Source organism: Globicephala melas, chromosome 15 (genome assembly GCF_963455315.2).
Source record: "Globicephala melas chromosome 15, mGloMel1.2, whole genome shotgun sequence".
Taxonomy (NCBI): domain Eukaryota; kingdom Metazoa; phylum Chordata; class Mammalia; order Artiodactyla; family Delphinidae; genus Globicephala; species Globicephala melas.
The window spans coordinates 14343135-14361071 of record NC_083328.1 but is presented as its reverse complement, the minus strand read 5'-3'; the positions used below and the strand labels follow the sequence as shown (position 1 = coordinate 14361071).

Sequence of the window (17937 nt, the reverse complement as noted above, 5' to 3'; positions counted from 1 at the left end):
CTTGGCTTCTAAGTTTCAGGCATTCGCAGCTTACAAACGATCTCTCACAGGTTGCCAATGACATTTTTTGAAAGGATAAAATATTCTGGACACAGAATCAAATCATCGTTAGTTGTTCTTTCCTTTGTTTCACCATTTACCCAATCAGGCCCCAGATTTTAACAAAAATGACCCTAACCCATCTCCCTTCTTTCCCACCCCATCCCTCCCGCCCCAAATAATACACCAGTAACGGCCAAAAACTACATCCATGCTATGCTGTAAAAATGCAGAGCTAACACTATTGGGAAGAAGGCTGTGGGTTGTGGAGATGCTCTTTGAAGATCTACAGTATCTTCTGCTCTCCCACATCCCAGCCTGCAAGTTTTGTCCTATGTAGAAGGCCCTTTGCCTTTCTCAGTGAAGTTCAGAATGGGTGGCCTTGAAACACTGACCGTCCTTCCCCTCCACTGGGATGGGTGTGCAAACTATACAGCATAGAGCAGCTTTAAAGCACTTGGGCTGCTGTAGGGCACAGAAACTATACTGGCTCTTCAAAGGACATCTTCTCAAACCACCTCCATGGTGTCAAGACAAGTAGAACTCCTTTCCCCACTCGAACCCCACGGTCAGACGTGACAAGGGCTGGTACTCAGGAGAGTTAATTCTTGTCATCTTTTTTGTCATCATCCTCTGAGGGGTAGGAATGCCACGTCAGCCTTTCCTCATAGGAGGATATGACAACCTGTGGGCACTTGACATTGGCTTCCTTGGCAGGGCCCAGGTCAGCCTCATCAGTTTTTCCATTTCATCAGGAAAATGAGTTCTCCACTGGAGTCTATAGCTCCAATAATCCACTCCAGTTCCAAACCCTGAGCAAAGCCTCGTGGCTTTTCTGACTCTTCTTTCTTCTTTGGTTTGCTCTCCTCCCCCTTATCTTCCGAATCAGAATCAGCTTTGCGTTTGCCCCCCTCTGATTTGTCTGTCTCGTGTGCTGTTTCCTGTGACTGCAGGAACTCGGCAATGAGGTCGGGGCAATCCAGGTTTTCTTCTGGCTCCCATGTGTCGTCCTCATCTAAGAACCCCTTCCGTTTTAGGAGGTACTCCACTTGGCCCTTTACCACTCGATGGTCGAGAACTTTTTCTACCACATATTCTTTTTCCTCTTCTTCTAGCACCTCCTCCACTTGCTGCTTGTTTTGTTTTTCCCCCACAGTGCCCGCCAGCTTTCTGCTATAAAGGGTGACGCTGCTCAGAGCAGCGCCCACGAGCCTCAGAAGAATCAGGGCCACGCTACTGGCGCTTTTTTTTGAGGAAAATAATTATTTAACAAGTAAACATGAAAACAATGGTTAAAAAGTCATGGCACAGACACATGGTAAGTCATTTATAGACATTTAGTTAAGGTTATTAGGAGTTTTAATAAGCTAGGAAAATGCTTACATTTTTTTTGAATTTCTGAATTTTATTTTATTTTTATACAGCTGGTTGTTTCTTCTTTTTTTTCAGTAAAATTTTGCAATTTATATCATTCCTGTCCATTTCTTTATTTTTTGAATTTTATTTATTTTTTACACAGCAGGTTCTTAGTAGTTATCCATTTTATACATATTAGTGTATATATGTCAATCCCAATCTCCCAATTCATCACAGCACCACCACCTCCCTCCACCGCTTTCCCACCTTGGTGTCCATACATTTGTCCTCTACATCTGTGTCTCTATTTCTGCCCTGCAAATCGGTTCATCTGTACCATTTTTCTAGGTTCCACGTATACGCATTAATATACGGTATTTGTTCTTCTCTTTCTAATGTACTTCACTCTGTATGACAGTCTCTAGGTCCACCCATGTCTCTACAAATGACCCAGTTTTGTTCCTTTTTATGGCTAAGTAATATTCCATTGTATATATGTACCACATCTTCTTTATCCATTCGTCTGTTGATGGGCATTTAGGTTGCTTCCATGACCTGGCTATTGCAAATAGTGCTTCAATGAACATTGGGGTGCATGTGTCTTTTTGAATGATGGTTTTCTCTGGGTATAGGCCCAGCAGTGGGATTGCTGGGTCATATGGTAATTCTACGTTTACTTTTTCAAGGAACCTCCATACTGTTCTCCATAGTGGCTGTATCAATTTACATTCCCACCAACAGTGCAGGAGGGTTCCCTTTTCTCCACACCTCCTCCAGGATTTATTGTTTCTAGATTTTTGGATGATGGCCATTCTGACTGGTGTGAGGTGATACCTCATTGTGGTTTTGATTTGCATTTCTCTAATGATCAGTGATGTTGACCAGCTTTTCATGTGTTTGTTGGCCATCTGTATGTCTTCTTTGGAGAAATGTCTATTGAGGTCTTCTCCCCATTTTTGGGTTGGGTTGTTTGTTTTTTTAATATTGAGCTGCATGAGCTGTTTATATATTTTGGAGATTAATCCTCTGTCCATTGATTTGTTTGCAAATATTTTCTCCCATTCTGAGGGTTGTCTTCTCATCTTGTTTGTAGTTTCCTTTGCTGTGCAAAAGTTTTGAAGTTTCATTAGGTCCCATTTGTTTATTTTTGTTTTTATTTCCATTACTCTAGGAGTTGGATCAAAAAAGATCTTGCTGTGATTTATGTCAAAGAGTGTTCTTCCTATGTTTTCCTCTAAAAGTTTTATAGTGTCCAGTCTTACATTTAGGTCTCTAATACATTTTGAGTTTATTTTTGTGTATGGTGTTAGGGACTGTTCTAATTTCATTCTTTTACATGTAGCTGTACAGTTTTCCCAGAACCACTTACTGAAGAGACTGTCTTTTCTCCATTATATATCCTTGCCTCCTTTGTCATAGATTAGTTGACCATAGGTGCATGGGTTTATCTCTGGGCTTTCTATCCTGTTCCATTGATCTATATTTCTGTTTTTGTGCCAGTACCATATTGCCTTGATTACTGTAGCTTTGTAGTATAGTCTGAAGTCAGGGAGTCTGATTCCTCCAGCTCATTTTTTTCCCTCAAGACTGCTTTGGCTATTTGGGGTCTTTTGTGTCTCCATAAAAATTTTAAGATTTTCTGTTCTAGTTCTGTAATAAATGCCACTGGTAATTTGATAGGGATTGCATTGAATCTGTACATTGCTTTGGGTAGTAGAGTCATTTTCACAGTATTGATTCTTCCAACCCAAGAACATGGTATATCTCTCCATCTGTTTGTGTCATCTTTGATTTCTTTCATCAGTGTCTTATAGTTTTCAGCATATAGGTCTTTTGTCTCCCTAGGTAGGTTGATTCCTAGGGTATTTTATTCTCTTTGTTGCAATGGTGAATGAGATTGTTTCCTTAATTTCTCTCTCTGATCATTGTTGTTAGTGTATAGGAATGCAAGATATTTCTGTGCATTAATTTTGTATCATGCAACTTTACCAAATTCATTGATTAGCTCTAGTTTTCTCGTGGCATCCTTAGGATTCTCTATGTATAGTATCATATCATCAGCAAACAGTGACAGTTTTACTTCTTCTTTTCTAATTTGTATTCCTTTTATTTCTTTTTCTTGTCTGCTTGCCATGGCTAGGACTTCCAAAACTATGTTGAATAATAGTGGTGAGAGTGGACATCCTTGTCTTGTTCCTGATCTTAGAGGAAATGCTTTCAGTTTTTTACCATTGAGAATGATGTTTGCTATGGATTTGTCATATATGGCCTTTATTATGTTGAGGTAGGTTCCCTCTATGCCAATTTTCTGGAGAGTTTTTATCATAAATGGGTGTTGAATTTTGTAAAAGTTTTTTTCTGCATCTATTGAGATGATCATATGGATTTTATTCTTCAATTTGTTAATATGGTGTATCATATTGAATGATTTGCATATATTGAAGAATCCTTGCATCCCTGGGATGAATGCCACTTGATCATGGTGCATGATCGTTTTAATATGTTGTTGAATTCTGCTTGCTAGTATTTTGTTGAGGATTTTTGCATCTATATTCATCAGTGATATTGGTCTGTAATTTTTTTTTGTAGTATCTTTGTTTGGTTTTCTTATCAGGGTGATGGTGGCCTCATAGAATGAGTTTGGGAGTGTTCCTTCCTCTGCAATTTTTTGGAAGAGTTTGAGAAGGATGGGTGTTAGCTCTTCTCTAAATGTTTGATAGAATTCACCTGTGAAGCCATCTGGTCCTGGACTTTGGTTTGCTGGAAGATTTTTAATCACAGTTTCAATTTCATTACCTGTGATTGGTCTGTTCATATTTTCTATTTCTTCCTGGTTCTGTCTTGGACAGTAATACCTTTCTAAGAATTTGTCCATTTCTTCCAGGTTGTCCATTTTAGTGGCATAGAGTTGCTTGTAGTAGTCTCTTAGGATGCTTTGTATTTCTGTGGTGTCTGTTGTAACTTCTCCTTTTTCATTTGTAACTTTATTGATTTGAGTCCTCTCCCTTTTTCTTGATGAGTCTGGCTAATGGTTTATCAATTTTGTTTATCTTCTCAAAGAACCAGCTTTTAGTTTAATTGACCTTTGCTATTGTTTCTTGTTTCTATTTCATTTATTTCTGCTCTGATCTTTATGATTTCTTTCCTTCTGCTAACTTTGGGTTTTGTTTGTTCTTCTTTCTCTAGTTCCTTTAGGTGTAAGGTAGATTGTTTATTTGAGATTTTTCTTATTTCTTGAGGCAGGCCTGTATTGCTATAAACTTCCCTCTTAGAACTGCTTTTGCTGCGTCCCATAGGTTTTGGATCATCGTGTTTTCATTGTCATTTGTCTCTAGGTATTTTTGATCTCCTCAGTGATCTCTTGGTTATTTAGTAACGTATTGTTTAGCCTCCATGTGTTTGTGTTTTTTACTTTTTTTCCCCCTGTAATTGATTTCTAACCTCATAGTTTTGTGGTCGGGAAAGATGCTTGATATGATTTCAATTTTCTTAAATTTACTTAGGCTTGATTTGTGACCCAAGATGTGATCTAACCTGGAGAATGTTCTGTGCGCACTTGAGAAGAAAGTGTAACCTGCTGTTTTTGGATGGAATGTCCTATAAATATCAATTAAATCTATCTGGTCTATTGTGTCATTTAAAGCTTCTGCTTCCTTATTAATTTTCTGTTTGGATGATCTGTCCATTGGTGTAAGTGAGGTGTTAAAGTCCCCCACTATTATTGTGTTACTGTTGATTTCCTCATTTATAGCTGTTAGCATTTGCCTTGTGTATTGTGGTGCTCCTACGTTGGGTACATATATATTTATAATTGTTATATCTTCTTCTTGGATTGATCCCTTGATCATTATGTAGTGTCCTTCCTTGTCTCTTGTAACATTCTTTATTGTAAAGCCTATTTTATCTGATATGAGTATTGCTACTCCAGCTTTCTTTTGATTTCCATGTGCATGGAATATTTTTTTCCATCCCTTCACTTTTAGTCTGTATGTGTCTCTAGGTCTGAAGTGGGTCTCTTGTAGACAGCATATATATGGGTCTTGTTTTTGAATCCATTCAGCAAGCCTGTGTCTTTTGGTTGGAGCATTTAATCCATTCATGTTTAAGGTAATTATTGGTATGTATGTTCCTATTACCATTTTCTTAATTGTTTTGGGTTTGTTTTTGTAGGTCATTCTCTTCTCTTGTGCTTCTGACTTAGAGAAGTTCCTTTAGCATTTGTTGTAGAGCTGGTTTGGTGGTGCTGAATTCTCTTAGGTTTTGCTTGTCTGTAAAGCTTTTGATTTCTCCATCGAATCTGAATGAGATCCTTGTTGGGTAGAGTAATCTTGGTTGCAGGTTCTTCCCTTTCATCACTTTAAGTATGTCATGCCACTCCCTTCTGGCTTATAGTTTCTGCTGAGAAATCAACTGTTAGCCTTATGGGAGTTCCCTTGTATGTTATTAGTCATTTTTCCCTTGTTGCTTTCAAATTTTTTCTTTGTCTTTAATTTTTTGCCAACTTGATTACTATGTGTCTCGGCATGTTTCTCTTTAGGTTTATCCTGTATGGGACTCTCTGCACTTCCTGGACTTGGGTGGCTATTTCCTTTCTCATGTTAGGGAAGTTTTCAACTATAATCTCTTTAAGTATTTTCCCATGTCCTTTCTCTCTCTTCTCCTTCTGGGACCCCTATAATGTGAATGTTGTTGCATTTAATGTTGTCCCAGAGGTCTCTTAGACCCTCTTCATTTCTTTTCTTTCTTTTTTATTTATTCTGTTCTGCAGCAGTGAATTCCACTGTCCTGTCTTCCGGTCACTTATCCGTTCTTCTGCCTCAGTTATTCTGCTATTGATTCCCTCTAGTGTAGTTTTCATTTCAGTTATTGTATTGTTCATCTCTGTTTATTTGTTAATTCTTCTAGGTCTTTGTTAAACATTTCTTGTATCTTCTTGATCTTTGCCTCCATTCTTTTTCCGAGGTCCTGGATCACCTTCACTATCATTACTCTGAATTCTTTTTCTGGAAGGTTGCCTATCTTCACTTCATTTAGTTGTTTTTCTGGGGTTTTATCTTGTTCCTTCACCTGGTACAAAGTCCTCTGCCTTTTCATTTTGTCTGTGTTTCTGTGAATGTAGTTTTCCTTCCACAGCCTGCAGAATTGTAGTTCTTCTTTCTTCTGCTTCTTCCCTCTGGTGGATGAGGCTATCTTAGAAGCTTGTGCAAGCTTCCTGTTGGGAGGGACTGGTGGTGGGTAGAGCTGGCTGTTGCTCTGGTGGGCAGAGCTCAGTAAAGCTTTAATCAGCTTGTCTGCTGATGGGTGGGGCTGGGTTCCCTCCCTGTTGGTTGTTTGGCCTGAGGCAACCCAGCACTGGAGCCTACCCAGCTCTTTGATGGGGCTAAGGGCAGACTCTGGGACGGCTCACACCAAGGACTACTTCCCAGAACTTCTGCTGCCCGTGTCCTTGTCCACACGGTGAGCCACAGCCACCCCCCGCCTCTGCAGGAGACCCTCCAACACTAGCAGGTAGGTCTGGTTCAGTATCCTATGGGGTCACTGCTCCTTCCCCTGGGTCGCGATGTACACACTACTTTGTGTGTGCCTTCCAAGAGTGGAATCTCTGTTTCCCCCAGTCCTGTCAAAGCCCTGCAATTAAATCCCACTAGCCTTCAACCTCTGAATCTCTAGGAATTCCTCCTCCCGTTGCCGGATCTCCAGGGTTGGGAACCCTGACTTGGGGCTCAGAACCTTCACTCCAGCGGGTGGACTTCAGTGGTATAAGTGTTCTCCAGTTTGTGAGTCACCCACCCAGCCATTATGGGATTTGATTTTATTGTGATTGCACCCCTCCTAAGCATCTCATTGCTTCTCCTTTGTCTTTGGATGTGGGGTATCTTTTTTGGTGAGCTCCAGTTTCTTCCTGTACATGATTGTTCAGTAGTTAGTTGTGATTCTGGTGCTCTCGCAAGAGGGAGTGAGAGCACATCCTTCTACTCCACCATCTTGAACCAATCCCTACTGGCACTTCTTGTTGGGCTGGCTGGGGGAGTCTTTCCCATTGGAATTTTGACACAGGTGTAAAAGCAATTCAGTGAAGGATGACTAGTCCTTTCAATAAATGGTGCTGAAGCAACTGGACATTCATAGAAAAAAATTGTACTTTGACCTAAGTCCCATATGTTATGCAAAAATTAACTCAAAATGGATTATGTCAACATAAAACTATAAAACATTAGAAGAAAACATAGGAGAAGGCTTCCCTGGTGGCACAGTGGTTAAGAATCCTCCTGCCAAAAGACCTGTACTCAGAAAACTGTAAGAGACTGATGAAAGAAATCAAAGATGACACAAACAGATGGAGAGATAGAACTCTTGGATTGGAAGAATCAATATTGTGAAAATGACTATACCACCCAAAGCAATCTACAGATTCGATGCAATCCCTATCAAATTACCAATGGCATTTTTTATGGAACTAGAACAAAAAATCTTAAAATTTGTATGGAGACACAAAAGACCCCGAATAGCCAAAGCAGTCTTGAGGGAAAAAAATGAACTGGAGGAATCAGACTCCCTGACTTCAGACTATACTACACAGCTACAGTAATCAAGACAAAAAGGTACTGGCACAAAAACAGAAATATAGATCAATGGAACAGGATAGAAAGCCCAGAGATAAACCCACACACCTATGGTCAACTAATCTATGACAAAGGAGGCAAGGATATACAATGGAGAAAAGACAGTCTCTTCAGTAAGTGGTTCTGAGAAAACTGCACAGCTACATGTAAAAGAATGAAATTCTCCCTAACACCATACACAAAAATAAATTCAAAATGTATTAGAGACCTAAATGTAAGACTGGACACTATAAAACTTTTAGAGGAAAACATAGGAAGAACACTCTTTGACATAAATCACAGCAAGATCTTTTTTGATCCAACTCCTAGAGTAATGGAAATAAAAACAAAAATAAACAAATGGGACCTAATGAAACTTCAAAACTTTTGCACAGCAAAGGAAACTACAAACAAGATGAGAAGACAACCCTCAGAATGGGAGAAAATATTTGCAAACAAATCAATGGACAGAGGATTAATCTCCAAAATATATAAACAGCTCATGCAGCTCAATATTAAAAAAACAAACAACCCAACCCCAAAATGGGCAGAAGACCTCAATAGACATTTCTCCAAAGAAGACATACAGATGGCCAACAAACACATGAAAAGCTGGTCAACATCACTGATCATTAGAGAAATGCAAATCAAAACCACAATGAGGTATCACCTCACACCAGTCAGAATGGCCATCATCCAAAAATCTAGAAACAATAAATCCTGGAGAAGCTGTGGAGAAAAGGGAACCCTCCTGCACTGTTGGTGGGAATGTAAATTGATACAGCCACTATGGAGAACAGTATGGAGGTTCCTTGAAAAAGTAAACGTAGAATTACCACATGACCCAGCAATCCCACTGCTGGGCCTATACCCAGAGAAAACCATCATTCAAAAAGACACATGCACCCCAATGTTCATTGAAGCACTATTTGCAATAGCCAGGTCATGGAAGCAACCTAAATGCCCATCAACAGACGAATGGATAAAGAAGATGTGGTAAATATATACAATGGAATATTACTCAGCCATAAAAAGGGACAAAACTGGGTCATTTGTAGAGATGTGGATGGACCTAGACTGTCATACAGAGTGAAGTAAGTCAGAAAGAGAAAAACAAATATCGTATATTAATGCATGGAAAAATGGTACAGATGAACCGATTTGCAGAGCAGAAATAGAGACACAGATGTAGAGAACAAATGTATGGACACCAAGGGGGGAAAGCCGGGGGTGGTGGTGGTGCTGCTGTGATGAATTGTGAGATTGGGATTGACATATATACACTAATACGTATAAAATAGATAACTCATAAGAACCTGCTGTATAAAAAAATAAAATGTAAAAATAATTTTAAAAAATAAAATTAAAAACAAAACAAATAAATAAACAAAAAGAATCTGCCTGGGAAAAGTCTGGACCTGCCAAAGAGGCAAGAGACTTTTTCTTCCCTCTTTGTTTCCTGGTGCGCGAGGAGAGGGGATTAAGAGCGCTGCTTAAAGGAGCTCCAGAGAAGGGCGCGAGCCGCAGCTAACAGTGCGGACCCCAGAGATGGGCATGAGACGCTAAGGCTGCTGCTGCCGCCGCCACCAAGAAGCCTGTGTGCAAGCACAGGTCACTCTCCACACCTCCCTTCTGGGGAGCCTGTGCAGCCCGCCACTGCCAGGGTCACGGGATCCAGGGACAACTTCCCCAGGAGAACGCACAGCACGCCTCAGGCTGCTGCAACATCATGCTGGCCTCTGCCACCGCAGGCTTGCCCCGCACTCCGTACCCCTCCCTCCCCTCGGCCTGAGTAAGCCAGAGCCCCCGAATCAGCGGCTCCTTTAACCCCGTCCTGTCTGAGCGAAGAACAGACGCTCTCCGGCGACCTACACGCAGAGGTGGGGCCAAATCCAAAGCTGAGTCCCAGGAGCTGTGAGAACAAAGAAGAGAAAGGGAAATCTCTCCCAGCAGCCTCAGAAGCAGCAGATTAAAGCTCCACAATCAACTTGATGTACCCTGCATCTGTGGAATACATGAATAGACAACGAATCATCCCAAATTGAGGAGGTGGACTTTGAGAGCAAGATTTATGATTTTTTTCCCCCTTTCCTCTTTTTGTGAGTGTGTATGTGCATGCTTCTGTGTGAGATTTTGTCTGTGTAGCTTTGCTTTCACCATTTGTCCTAGGGTTCTATCTGTCCGATTTTGTTTACTTAAAAAATTTTTTTTTCTTAATATTTTTTATTTTAATAACTTTATTTTATCTTACTTTATTTTTTCCTTTATCCTCTTTCTTTCTCTCTTTCTACTTTTTCTCCCTTTTATTCTGAGCTGTGTGGATGAAAGGCTCTTGGTGCTGCAGCCAGGAGTCAGTGCTGTGCCTCTGAGGAGGAGTCAGTGCTGTGCCTCTGAGGAGGAAGACAGGAACACAACCCCACCCATTAGCAGAGAGGCTGCCTAAAATCATAGTAAGTCCACAGACACCCCAAAACACACCGCAAGACGTGGACCTGCCCACTAGAAAGACAAGATCCAGCCTCATCCACCAGAACACAGGCACTAGTCCCCTCCACCAGGAAGCCTACACAACCCACTGAACCAACCTTAGCCACTGGGGACAGACACCAAAAACAATGGGAACTATGAACCTGCAGTCTGCAAAAAGGAGACCCCAAACACAGTAAGATAAGCAAAATGAGAAGACAGAAAAACACACAGCAGATGAAGGAGCAAGATAAAAACCCACCAGACCTAACAAATGAAGAGGAAATAGGCAGTCTACCTGAAAAAGGATTCAGAATAATGATAGTAAAGATGACCCCAAATCTTGGAAATAGAATAGAGAAAATACAAGAAACATTTAACAAGGACCTAGAAGAACTACAGATGAAACAAGCAATGATGAACAACACAATAAATGAAATGAAAAATACTCTAGAAGGGATCAATAGCAGAATAACTGAGGCAGAAGAACGGATAAGTTACCTGGAAGATAAAATAGTGGAAATAACTACTGCAGAGCAGAATAAAGAAAAAAGAATGAAAAGAACTGAGGACAGTCTCAGAGACCTCTGGGACAACATTAAACACACCAACATTCAAATTATAGGGGTTCCAGAAGAAGAAGAGAAAAAGAAAGGGACTGAGAAAATATTTGAAGAGATTATAGTTGAAAACTTCCCTAATGTGGGAAAGGCAATAGTTAATCAAGTCCAGGAAGCACAGAGAGTCCCATACAGGATAAATCCAAGGAGAAACACGCCAAGACACATATTAATCAAACTGTCAAAAATTAAATACAAAGAAAACATATTAAAAGCAGCAAGGGAAAAACAACAAATAACACACAAGGGAATCCCCATAAGGTTAACAGCTGATCTTTCAGCAGAAACTCTGCAAGCCAGAAGGGACTGGCAGGACATATTTAAAGTGATGAAGGAGAAAAACCTACAACCAAGATTACTCTACCCAGCAAGGATCTCATTCAGATTTGATGGAGAAATTAAAACCTTTACAGACAAAAGCTGAGAGAGTCCAGCACCATCAAACCAGCTTTACAACAAATGCTAAAGGATCTTCTCTAGACAGGAAACAAAAGAGAAGAAAAGACCTACAATAACAAACCCAAAACAATTAAGAAAATGGGAATAGGAACATACATATTGATAATTACCTTAAATGTAAATGGACTAAATGCTCCCACCAAAAGACACAGACTGCCTGAATGGATACAAAAACAAGACCCATATATATGCTGTCTACAAGAGACCCACTTCAGACCTAGAGACACATACAGACTGAAAGTGAGGGGATGGAAAAAGATATTCCATGCACATGGAAACCAAAAGAAAGCTGGAGTAGCAATTCTCATATCAGACAAAATAGACTTTAAAACAAAGACTATTAGAAGAGACAAAGAAGGACACTACATAATGATCAAGGGATCGATCCAAGAAGAAGATATAACAATTGTAAATATTTATGCACCCAACATAGGAGCACCTCAATACATAAGGCAAATACTAACAGCCATAAAAGGGGAAATGGACAGTAACACATTCATAGTAGGGGGCTTTAACACCCCACTTTCACAAATGGACAAATCATCCAAAATGAAAATAAATAAGGAAACACAAGCTTTAAATGACACATTAAACAAGATGGACTTAATTGATATTTATAGGACATTCCATCCAAAAACAACAGAATACACATTGTTCTCAAGTACTCATGGAACATTCTCCAGGATAGATCATATCTTGGGTCACAAATCAAGCCTTGGTAAATTTAAGAAAATTGAAATTGTATCAAGTATCTTTTCCAACCACAACGTTATGAGACTAGATATCAATTACAGGAAAAGATCTGTAAAAAATACAAACACATGGAGGCTAAACAATACACTACTTCATAACGAAGTGATCACTGAATAAATCAAAGAGGAAATAAAAAAATACCTAGAAACAAATGACAATGGAGACCCGACCACCCAAAACCTATGGGATGCAGCGAAAGCAGTTCTAAGAGGGAAGTTTATAGCAATACAATCCTACCTTAAGAAACAGGAATCATCTCGAATAAGCAACCTAACCTTGCACCTAAAGCAATTAGAGAAAGAAGGACAAAAAAAACCCCAAAGTTAGCAGAAGGAAAGAAATCATAAAAATCAGATAAGAAATAAATGAAAAAGAAATGAAGGAAACGATAGCAAAGATCAATAAAACAAACGTGGTTCTTTGAGAAGATAAACAAAATTGATAAACCATTAGCCAGACTCATCAAGAAAAAAAGGGAGAAGATTCAAATCAATAGAATTAGAAATGAAAAAGGAGAAGTAACAACTGACACCGCAGAAATACAAAAGATCATGAAAGATTACTACAAGCAACTCTATGCCAATAAAATGGACAACCTGGAAGAAATGGACAAATTCTTAGAAATGCACAACCTGCCAAGATTGAACCAGGAAGAAATAGAAAATATAAACAGGCCAATCACAAGTAATGAAACTGAAGCTGTGATTTAAAATCTTCCAATAAACAAAAGCTCAGGACCAGATGGCTTAACAGGCGAATTCTATCAAACATTTAGAGAAGAGCTAACACCTGTCCTTCTCAAACTCTTCCAAAATATAGCAGAGGGAGGAACACTCCCCAACTCATTCTACGAGGCCACCATCACCCTGATACCAAAACCAGACAAGGATGTCACAAAGAAAGAAAACTACAGGCCAATGTCACTGATGAACATAGATGCAAAGATCCTCAACAAAATACTAGCAAACAGAATCCAACAGCACATTAAATGGATCATACACCATGATCAAGTGGGGTTTATTCCAGGAATGCAAGGATTCTTCAATATACGCAAATCAATCAATGTGATACACCATATTAACAAACTGAAGGAGAAAAACCATATGGTCATCTCAATAGATGCAGAGAAAGCTTTCGACAAAATTCAACACCAATTTATGATAAAACCTCTCCAGAAAGTAGACATAGAGGGAACTTTCCTCAACACAATAAAGGCCATATATGACAAACCCACAGCCAACATCGTCCTCAATGGTGAAAAACTGAAAGCATTTCCACTAAGATCAGGAACCAAACAAGGTTGCCCACTCTCACCACTCTTATTCAACATAGCTTTGGAAGTTGTAGCCACAGCAATCAGAGAAGTAAAGGAAATAAAAGGAATCCAAATCGGAAAAGAAGAAGTAAAGCTGTCACTGTTTGCAGATGACATGATACTATACATAGAGAATCCTAAACATGCTACCAGAAAACTACTAGAGCTAATTAATGAATTTGGTAAAGTAGCAGGATACAAAATTAATGCACAGAAATCTCTGGCATTCCTATACACTAATGATGGAAAATCCGAAAGTGAAATCAAGAAAAGACTCCCATTTACCATTGCAACAAAAAGAATAAAATATCTAGGAATAAAACTACCTAGGGAGGTAAAAGACCTGTATGCAGAAAACTGTTAAGACACTGATGAAAAAAATTAAAGATGACACAAACAGATGGAGAGATATACCATGTTGTTCGACTGGAAGAATCAGTATTGTGAAAATGACTCTACCACCCAAAGCAATCTACAGATCCAATGCAATCCCTATCAAATTACCAATGGCATTTTTTACGGAACTAGAACAAAAAATCTTAGAATTTGTATGGAGACACAAAAGACCTGAAATAGCCATAGCAGTCTTGAAGGAAAAAAAACGGAGCTGGAGGAATCAGACTCCCTGACTTCAGACTATACTACAAAGCTACAGTAATCAAGACAATCTGGTACTGGCAGAAAAACAGAAATATAGATCAATGGAACAGGATAGAAAACCCAGAGATAAACCCACACACCTATGGTCAACTAATCTATGACAAAGGTGTCAAGGATATACAATGGAGGAAGAGACAGTCTCCTCAATAAGTGGTGCTGGGAAAACTGGACAGCTACATGTAAAAGAATGAAATTAGAACACTCTCTAACACCATACACAAAAATAAATTCAAAATGTATGAGAGACCTAAATGTAAGACTGGACACTATAAAACTCTTAGAGGAAAACATAGGAAGAACACTCTTTGACATAAATCACAGCAAGATCTTTTTTGATCCAACTCCTAGAGTAATGGAAATCAAAACAAAAATAAACAAATGGGACCTAATGAAACTTAAAAGCTTTTGCACAGCAAAGGAAACCATAAACAAGATGAAAAGACAACCCTCAGAATGGGAGAAAGTATTTGCAAACGAATCAATGGACAAAGGATTAATCTCCAAAATATATAAACAGCTCATGCAGCTCAATAATATTAAGAAAAAAAAACAACCAAATCTAAAAATTGGCAGAAGACCTCAATAGACAATTCTCCAAAGAAGACATACAGATGGTGAAGAAGTACATGAAAAGCTGCTCAACATCACTAATTATTAGAGAAATGCAAATCAAAACTACAATGAGGTATCACCTCACACCATTTAGAATGGGCATCATCAGGAAATCTAGAAACAACAAATGCTGGAGAGGGTGTGGAGAAAAGGGAACCCTCCTGCACTGTTGGTGGGAATGTAAACTGATACAGCCACTATGGAAAACAGTATGAAGTTTCCTTAAAAAACTAAAAATAGAATTACCATATGATCCAGCAATCCCACTACTGGGCCTATACCCAGAGAAAACCATAATTCAAAAAGACACATGCAGCCCAATGTTCATTGCAGCACTATTTACAACAGCCAGGTCATGGAAGCAACCTAAGTGCCCATCGACAGACAAATGGACAAAGAAGATGTGGTACATATATACAATGGACTATTACTCAGCCATAAAAAGGAACAAAATTGGGTCATTTGTTGAGACATGGATGGATCTAGACACTGTCATACAACGTGAAGTAAGACAGAAAGAGGAAAACAAATATTGTATATTATTGTATATACATGGAACCTAGAAAAATTTTACAGATGAACCAGTTTGCAGGGCAGAAATTGAGACACAGATGTAGAGGACAAACGTATGGACACCAAGGGAGAAAGCGGCGGGGGGTGGTGTGGTGGTGGTGTGTTGAATTGGGCGATTGGGATTGACATGTATACACTGATGTGTATAAAATTGATGACTAATAACCTGCTGTATAAAAAAATAAATTCAAAAATAAGATTAATATATAGAAATCTGTTGCTTTTCTATACACTAATAATCAACTATCAGAAAGAGAAAACAAGAAAACAATTCCATTTAAAATCACATCAAACAGAATATAGACCTAGGAATAAACTTAACTAACAAGGTGAAAGACCTATACTCTGAAAACTATAAAATATTGATGAAGGAAACTGAAAGATGACATGAAATGGAAAGATGTCCTGTGATCATAGATTGGAAGAATTAATATTGTTAAAGTGTCCTTACTACCCAAAGCAATCTACAGATTTAATGCAATTCCTATCAAAATACCCATGACATTTTTCACAGGCCTAGAACAAATAATCCTAAAATTTATATGGAACCATAAAAGACTCCAAATAGTCAAAGCAATCTTGAGGGAAAACAAACAAACAAAGCTGGAGGTATCATGCTCTCTGAGTGCAGACTGTACTGCAAACCTACAGTAATCAGAACAGTATAGTACTGGCACAAAAACAGACACATAGATCAATGGAACATGATAGAGAGCCCAGAAATAAACCCATGCACTTATGGCCAATTTATCTATAACAAAGGATACAAGAAAACACAATGGGGAAAAGACATTCTATTCAATATGTGGTCCTGGGAAAACTGAACAGCTACATGGAGAAAAAGACAGTTTGTTCAAAAATTATACTTGGAAATTTCCATACCACACTCTCAAAAATTATTAGGATAACTGGACATAAAATCAATAAGAAATGGAAGAGTTGAAAAACACTATCAAAAATTGAACCTGGGGCTTCCCTGGTGGTGCAGTGGTTGAGTCCGCCTGCCGATGCAGGGGACATGGGTTCGTGCCCCAGTCTGGGAAAATCCCACATGCCGCGGAGCGGCTAGGCCCGTGAGCCATGGCCTCTGAGCCTGTGCGTCCGGAGCCTGTGCTCCGCAACAGAAGAGGCCACAACAGTGAGAGGCCCGCGTACCACAGAAAAAAAAAAAAATTGAACCTGATGTTTATTCAGTTAACTCCACACAGTAGCAGCAGATTACACATTCTTTTCAAGCACACTTGGAGCATTGTCAGGATGTTACACTATAAGACTGAAATTGAAGACCACACACACAGATGGAAAAGTATAATGTGTTCATGGACTAGAATAACCAATATTGCTAAAATGATCATACCACCCAAGGCAATCTACAGATTCAATGCAATCTCTATCAAAATACCAATGGCATATTTCACAGAACTAGAATAAATAATTCTAAAATTTGTATGGAAACACAAAAGACCTCAAATAGCCAAAGCAATCTTGAGAAAGAACAGAGCTGTTGGTATAACACTCCCTCACTTCAAACTATACTACAAAGCTACAGTAATCAAAACAGTAAAGTACTGGCACAAAAACAGACACACAGATCAATGGAACAGAATAGACAGCCCAGATACAAACTCACACACGTATAGCTAATTGATCTATGAGAAAGGAAGCGAAAATATACAATGGGGAAAAGACAGTCTATGCAATAAGTTGTGCTGGGAAAACTGGACAGGTACATATAAATCAATGAAATTCGAACATTTTCTCACATCATATACAAAAATAAACTCAAAATGGATTAAAGACCTAAACTTAAGACTGGAAACCATAAAACTCCTAGAAGAAAATGTAGGCAGAATACTCTTTGTCATAAATCATAGCAATATTCTTTTAGATCTGTCTCCTAAGGCAAAAGAAACAAAAGAAAAAATAAACAAATGGGACCTAATTACACTTAAAAGCTTTTGCACAGCAAAGGAAACTCTTGACAATACAAAAAGACAGCCTACTGAATGGGAGAAAATATTTGCAAATGATATGACTGATAAGGAGTTAACATCCAAAATATATAAACAGTTTATTTAATTCAGTATCAAACAAAAAAATAACCTGATTTTAAAAATGGGCAGAAGGGAGGCATCTCCTGAGAACTTAGAAGTAAGTAGAATTGACTTCCGGGAAGATGGCGGAAGAGTAAGACGCGGAGATCACCTTCCTCCCCACAGATACACCAGAAATACATCTACACGTGGAACAACTCCTACGGAGCACCTACTGAACGCTGGCAGAAGACCTCAGACCTCCCAAAAGGCAAGGAACCCCCCACGTACCTGGTTAGGGCAAAAGAAAAAACTAAACAGAGACAAAAGGATAGGGACGGGTCCTGCACCAGCGGGAGAGAGCTGTGAAGGAGGAAAAGTGTCCACACACTAGGAAGCCCCTTCGCGGGTGGAGACGTCGGGAGGCGGAGAGGGAGAGCTTGGGAGCC

General features: G+C 39.2%; 1 pseudogene; it reads right to left on the bottom strand.

Moving 5' to 3' along the window:
* Positions 1-259: 259 nt before the first annotated feature.
* The window catches only part of LOC115861375 (chromobox protein homolog 1 pseudogene), a 37413-nt pseudogene continuing 19735 nt past the window's right edge, over positions 260-17937 (bottom strand).